We start from the raw sequence: 6903 nt of genomic DNA, 5'->3' as shown, positions 1-6903 counted from the left end.
ATTTGATAGCAGCCTTCAACTACCTGAAGCAGGTTTCCAAAGAGGATGGAGCTAGGCTGCTGTCAGTGGTGGCAGATGACAGAACAAGGAGTAATGGTCTCAAGTTGCAGTGGGGGAGATTTAGGTTGGATATTAGGAAAAACTATTGCACTAGGAGGCTGGTGAAGCACTGGAATGGGTTCCCTAGGGAGGTGGTGGAATCTCTTTCCTTAGAGATTTTTAAGGCCTGGCTTGACAAAGCCCTGGCTGGGATGACTTAGTTGGGGTTGGTCCTGCTTTGACCAGGGGATTGGACTAGATGACCTCCTGAGGTCTCTTGCAACCCTAATCTTCGATGATTCTATGTGGACAAGGGGGATCCAGCGGATATAGTGTACTAAGATTTTCAGAAAGCCTTTGACAAGGTCCCTCACCACAGGCTCTTAAGCAAAGTAAGCTGGCATGGGATAAGAGGGAAGGTTCTCTCGTGGATTGGTAACTGGTTAAACAATATGGAACAAAGTGTAGGAATAAATGGTCAGTTTTCAGAATGAAGAGAGGTAAATAGTGGTGTCCCCCAGGGGTCTGTTCTGCGACCAGTCCTATTCAACATATTCATAAATGATCTGGAAAAAGGGGTAAACCAAGAGGTGGCAAAGTCTGCAGATGATACAAAGCTACTCAAGATAGTTAAGTCCCAGGCAGAGTGCGAAGAGCTACAAAAGGATCTCACAAAACTGGGCGACAGGCAACAAAATGGCAGATGAAATTCAATGTTGATCAATGAGAAGTGATGCACATTGGAAAACATAATCCCAACTCTACATATAAAATGATGGGGTCTGAATGAGCTGTTGCCACTCAAGAAAGATCTTGGCGTCATTGTGGGTAGTTCTCTGAAAACATCCACTCCATGTGCAGCGGCCGTCAAAGAAGCGAACAGAATGTTGGGAATCATTAAGAAAGGGATAGAGAATAAGAGAGAAAATACCATATTGCCTCTATGTCAGTGGTCTCCAACCTTTTTCAGCACAAGATAACTTTTTGAATTTAAGTGCAACCCAGGATCTACCTCAAAGAAAATGTAGAAATTACGGTAATCACAGAAACCCAAACACCCTTGCCCCGCCCCTTCCCCGAGGCCATGCCCCTTCCCCGCCCCTTCTCTGAGGCCCCGCCCTGCTCACTCCATCCCCCTCCCTCTGTCCCTCACTCTCCCCCACCCTCACTCATTTTCACCGGGTTGGGACAGGGGGTTGGGGTATAGGAGGGGATGTGGGCTGAGCCTGGGGCAGCGGCTTGGGGTTCAGGGTGTGGGCTCTGGGAGGGAGTTTGGGTGCAGGAGGGGGCTCAGGGCTGGGGCAGGAGGTTGGGGTGCAGGAGGGGGTGCGGAGTGCTGGCTCCAGGAGGGGGCTAATGGCTCAGGCAGCAGGTTGGGGTGCAGGGTGCGGGCTCTGGGAGGGGGCTGGGACAGGGAGTTGGTGTGCAGGAGGGGGTGCAGGAGGGGGTTGGGGTGTGGGAGGGGTACAGGAAGGGGCTCAGGGCTGGGGTCGAGGACTGGGGTGCAGGACGGGGTGCAGGCTCTGGGAGGGAGTTTGGGTGCGGGGAGCTCAGTGCTTGGGCAGGGGGTTGGGGTGCAGGAGGGAGTTCAGGGCTGGGGCAGAGGGTTGGGGTGTGGGAGGGGTTCGGGGTGTGGGCTCTGACCGGGCGCCACTTATCTCAGGTGGCTCCCAGGCAGCGGCACAGTAGGGCTAAGGCAGGCCCCGTGCTGCTCAGGCCAGTATGTTCAGCCGTGGCTCCTCGGGGGGAGGGGGAGGTGGCTCCATGCATTGCCCCCCTCCACAGGAACTGCCCCTGCAGCTCCCATTGGCTGCAGTTCCCCATTCCTGGCCAATGGGAGCTGTGAGGGCAGTGCCTGGAGGTGAGGGCAGCACGCGGAGATCCCCCAAGAACCTGCCTTAGCCCCGCTGCACTGCCGGACTGTTAGCGGCCGATCTCCTGCTTTGGCTGCAGGAGGGTTGGCAACCCTAGACTGAGACTGAGATCGACTGTGAGAGGCTCCACGATCGACCAGTCGATCGTGATCTACCTGTTGGTGACCACTGCTCTATATAAATCCATAGTGTGCCCACATCTGGAATCCTGCATGCAGATGTGGTCACCCCCTCTCACAAAAGATATATTGGAATTGGAAAAGGTTCAGAAAAGAGCAGCAACATTTACAAGGGGTATGGAACGGCTTCCATATGAGGAGACAGTAATAAGACTGGGACTTTTCAGCTTGGAAAAGAGATGGCTAAGGGGAGATATATTTGAGGTCTATAAAATCATGAGTGGTGTGAACAAAGTAAATGAGGAAGTGTTATTTACTCCTCATAACACAAGAACTTAGAGTCATCAAATTAAATTAATCGGCAGCAGATTTAAAACAAACAGAAGGAAGTATTTCTTCACACAACGCACAGTCAACCTGTGGAACTCTTTCCCAGAGGATGTTGTGAAGGCCAAGACTATAACAGGGTTCAAAAAGATCTAGATAAGTTCATGGAGGACAGGTCCATCAATGGCTATTATCCAGGATGGGCAGGGATGGTGTCCCTAGCCTCTGTTTGCCAGAAGCTGGGAATAGGCAACAGGGCATGGATCAGTTGATGATGACCTGTTCTGCTCATTCCCTCTGGGGCACCTGGCATTGGCCACAGTCAGAGACAGAATACTGGGCTAGATGGTCCTTTGGTCTGACCCAATATGGCCGTTCTTATGTTTTTATGTTCTTATGTACCTCCCCACGCACGTAGCTGGAGTCGGGTGAATTTGGCCTACAATGACACTACTGTCATAGCAGTTTAGCTACATGGGAAGAGCCGAGTGAAAATCGGAGTTTCTGTCTTGCAGAAAATTCCGATATTCTGACATCTGATTTTTCTCCAAAAAAAATCGAATATGGCAAAAATGTTCATGGAATGAAACGTTCCAGAAATATTGACTGGGAAATGAGGAAACATTTCGTTTTCAATTGGTCTGACATTAAACTGCATCTGTGATAGGAGCTGTGCCTCATGCCCCTATGGGCTGAACTTCCTGGATGGACTGCATATCCCATGGTTCACCACAGATTCATGATTCCCATGATGCATCATCTGGCTCGCTGTCAGAGGACACCATGGTCCATGGAAGAAGTAGTCCATCCAAGGAGCCTGGCCAATAGGAGAGAATGGAGGCATGAAGGATCTGCACTACAACTCCCATGAGGCATGACAGGACATTAGCAAAGGCAGTTTAATGTCAAACTAAGCTGCAAGGAAATATTTCATTTGCAGTTTCTGCAAAGTCAAAATATGCCAAACTTTTAATCAAGGAAAAGCCATTTCTGCCAAAAAAATCCTTTTTAAAAAATCCCAACCAGCTCTAGACACAACTAATCAGAGGATCAGGACCATAACTGTCTCACAGTGAGATTCCCCGCGACACAGAGTGCATGTCAGTGGTTGTGTATCCCCAGGGTAAATTCCACACTGTGAACTCATTCATCCCCTTGTTTGATCAGCGACTGGGTCACCAACCAACCGGATTTTCTGCAAACGTTTGCCAAAAAGTTTGGGTGCACATTTTATTATTATTATTTGCATGACAGGAGCATTTAGAATTCCCAACCAAGATCAGGTTGGGCCCTGCACAGATGCACAGTAACCGAGATCAGGGCCCGTCGTGCTGGGTACGGTCCCCACACACAGTGACTGAGATCAGGGCCCCGTCGTGCCAGGCGCTGCCCAGACACACAGTGACCAAGTTCAGGGCCCTTTCGCACCCAGTGCTGTCCAGACACACAGTGACCGAGATCAGGCCCTGCGGTGCAAGGTGCTGCACAGATACACAGTGACCGAGATCAGGCCCTGCGGTGCAAGGTGCTGCACAGATACACAGTGACCGAGATCTGGGCCCCATCATGCCAGGCGCTGCTCAGACACACAGTAACCGAGATCAGGGCCCTGTCGTGCCAGGCGCTGCCCAGACACACAGTAACCGAGACCAGGCCCTGTGGTGCCAGGTGCTGCCCAGACACACAATGACTGAGATCAGGGCCCCGTCATGCCAGGCGCTGCCCAGACACACAGTAACCGAGACCAGGCCCTGTGGTGCCAGGTGCTGCCCAGACACACAGTGACCGAGATCAGGCCCTGCGGTGCAAGGTGCTGCACAGATACACAATGACTGAGATCAGGGCCCCATCATGCCAGGCGCTGCTCAGAGACACAATGACCGAGATCAGAGCCCCATCGTGCTGGGCGCTGCCCAGACACAGGGTGAGAGACTGTCCTTTGCCCAAAGAGCTTCCTTTCCATATAGGCAAAGGGAGGTTTTTCTCCTGTGCTCCCCGCCATACAGACAGGGCCCTGAAGTAGCATGTGACTCTCCCATGGTCACACAGGCAGAACCTGGATCCCCTGAGTCCTAACCTAGGGCTTTAACCACACAGTCCCCTTCCGCTAGCCCCGAGCTCTCCTGGCCCAGCGGCTCCTTCCGGGGGTTCAGACACGCTCTTGGGAGGCCAACGGGGCAGGGCCCCGGCCCCAAATACCTGGGTGACGTCCCAGCCTCACCACAATGTTTGCAGCTCTCATGGCTGGGGGAAAACGCTAGAAAGTGTCCCCACACCACAGTGGGGGTTACTGAGGTCCCCCCACCCAGCGGGGAGAGACAGGATGTGACCTGACAGCCAATGGGGAGACCTTCTAGAGATCAAACCAGGTTATTCCAGACACCCACCGTCCCACGATGCCCCCATGGATGGGGAAGAGCTGGGGCTGGTCCTGGTTCAGTGTGGGAGATGAGCCCCTCCCCCAGCCCAGCCCCACACCCATCCCAGGCCGGCCATGGGGCCTAGGTCCCAACCACCACCTCCCATTCCCAGCACCTTGATGGGGTCCAGCTGCCGCCCTTTCCAGCCCCACCACGGGATCCAGGCCTCGCCACCCCCAGCCCTCGAGCACTCTGCCCTTGAATGCCCCGCAGCCCCAACAGGCAGTGGGGGGGCAGCAGGGCTCTCCCACCACTGCCCCCAGAAGCCTTGGGCTTCTCCCCAGCGGGCAAACCCACTCCAGATGGGGCTGAGGCCGGAGCTCCCCCAACCTCGGCCAGGGGCAGCAGCCCCTCTCCACCCTGTGCCCTCCGTGTCGCTTCTCGCCATCCGGGGACCTTTGTCCCCGGACCTCTCTGGGCCTGGGCCACGACCGCAGGGACAGTTTGCTTGGCAAACACAGCACCCACGCTGCCTCAGCGGGTGGGCGGCCCCTCGGGGATCCGCCCGCCCCGGCCTAATTAATCACTAATCCCTGGGCACCCCGGCTCGGGGGCAAGGCCCAGCCCAAGTGTGTGTTGGGGGAGGGGACGGCAGCTGGCTCAACTGGAACCCCAAGGCCCAGCTCTCCTGAACCTTCAAAGGGGTCACTTCTATCTGGGGGGTGGGAGTGACAGGGCCCCCCCTTTCTTGCTCTCTGGGCATCTGACCAGAGGCTGAATCTGCCTTGACTGACCCTCAGTCCCGAGTAATGAGATCGATCGATCTGTCTATCCCCATACACCCCCTCTATCTATCTATCTATCTATCTATCTATCTATCTATCTATCTATCTATCCCCATACACTCACTCACTCACTCTATCTATCCCCATACACCCCCTCTACCTATCTATCTATCTATCTATCTATCTATCTATCTATCTATCCCCATACACTCACTCACTCACTCTATCTATCCCCATACACCCCCTCTACCTATCTATCTATCTATCTATCTATCTATCTATCCCCATACACTCACTCACTCTATCTATATACATACACCCCCTCTATCTATCCATCTATCTATTTATCCCCATACACTCACTCACTCTATCTCCGTACACCCCCTCTATCTATCTATCTATCTATCTATCTATCTATCTATCTATCTATCTATCTATCCCCATACACTCACTCTATCTATCTACATACACCCCATCTATCTATCTATCTATCCCCATACACTCACTCACTCTATCTACATACCCCCCTCTATCTATCTATCTATCTATCTATCTATCTATCTATCCCCATACACTCACTCAATCTATCCCCATACACCCCCTCTATCTATCTATCTATCTATCTATCTATCTATCTATCTATCTATCTATCGCCATACACTCACTCACTCTATCTATCTACATACACCCCCTCTATCTATCTATCTATCTATCTATCTATCTATCTATCTATCGCCATACACTCACTCACTCTATCTATCTACATACACCCCCTCTATCTATCTATCTATCTATCTATCTATCGCCATACACTCACTCACTCTATCTATCTACATACACCCCCTCTATCTATCTATCTATCTATCTATCTATCTATCTATCTATCTATCTATCTATCTAAGATTCGCCCTAGTGCACAGAGGAATTAATTCAGGCAGCTCCCTGGCCTGGCTTACGCAGTGTCTCATGCTAGGTGATCGCTTGAGGTCCCTCCTGGCCTTGGAATCTATGAATGAATCTCTCCCCATATATACACCTGCCCCCCCCCTGCCCTGCCCCCCCCCAGTGCTTGGTCTCTGAGTCACTCCCCACACCCGCTCCGTGCTGGCTGCCCCGTGCCGTGGGCTGGCCAGGGACAGGCTGGCTGGGGGCTGCCAGCGGTGGCTGCTCAGGCCGGGGCGGCTGAATGGAGCCTGTGTGAGCGGGTGCCGGCCGCTCTGCTGGAAAAAACAACATGGCAGCAGAAAGCCCCTGTGTGCCGCCGGGGCTCCGCTGCCCACCCCTCCCGGCCCTGCCGAGACAGGAGCCCCAGGGCGCCCTCAGGCTCCCTCCCCATCTTCACCCCCGGCCCCTCCTCCTCAGCTCCCCATGCTGGCACTGCAGTGGGCCTGAAGGTGGG

This window comes from Mauremys mutica, chromosome 15 (assembly GCF_020497125.1).
Source record: "Mauremys mutica isolate MM-2020 ecotype Southern chromosome 15, ASM2049712v1, whole genome shotgun sequence".
Classification (NCBI taxonomy): Eukaryota; Metazoa; Chordata; order Testudines; family Geoemydidae; genus Mauremys; species Mauremys mutica.
Note: the sequence above shows the minus strand (reverse complement) of the source record.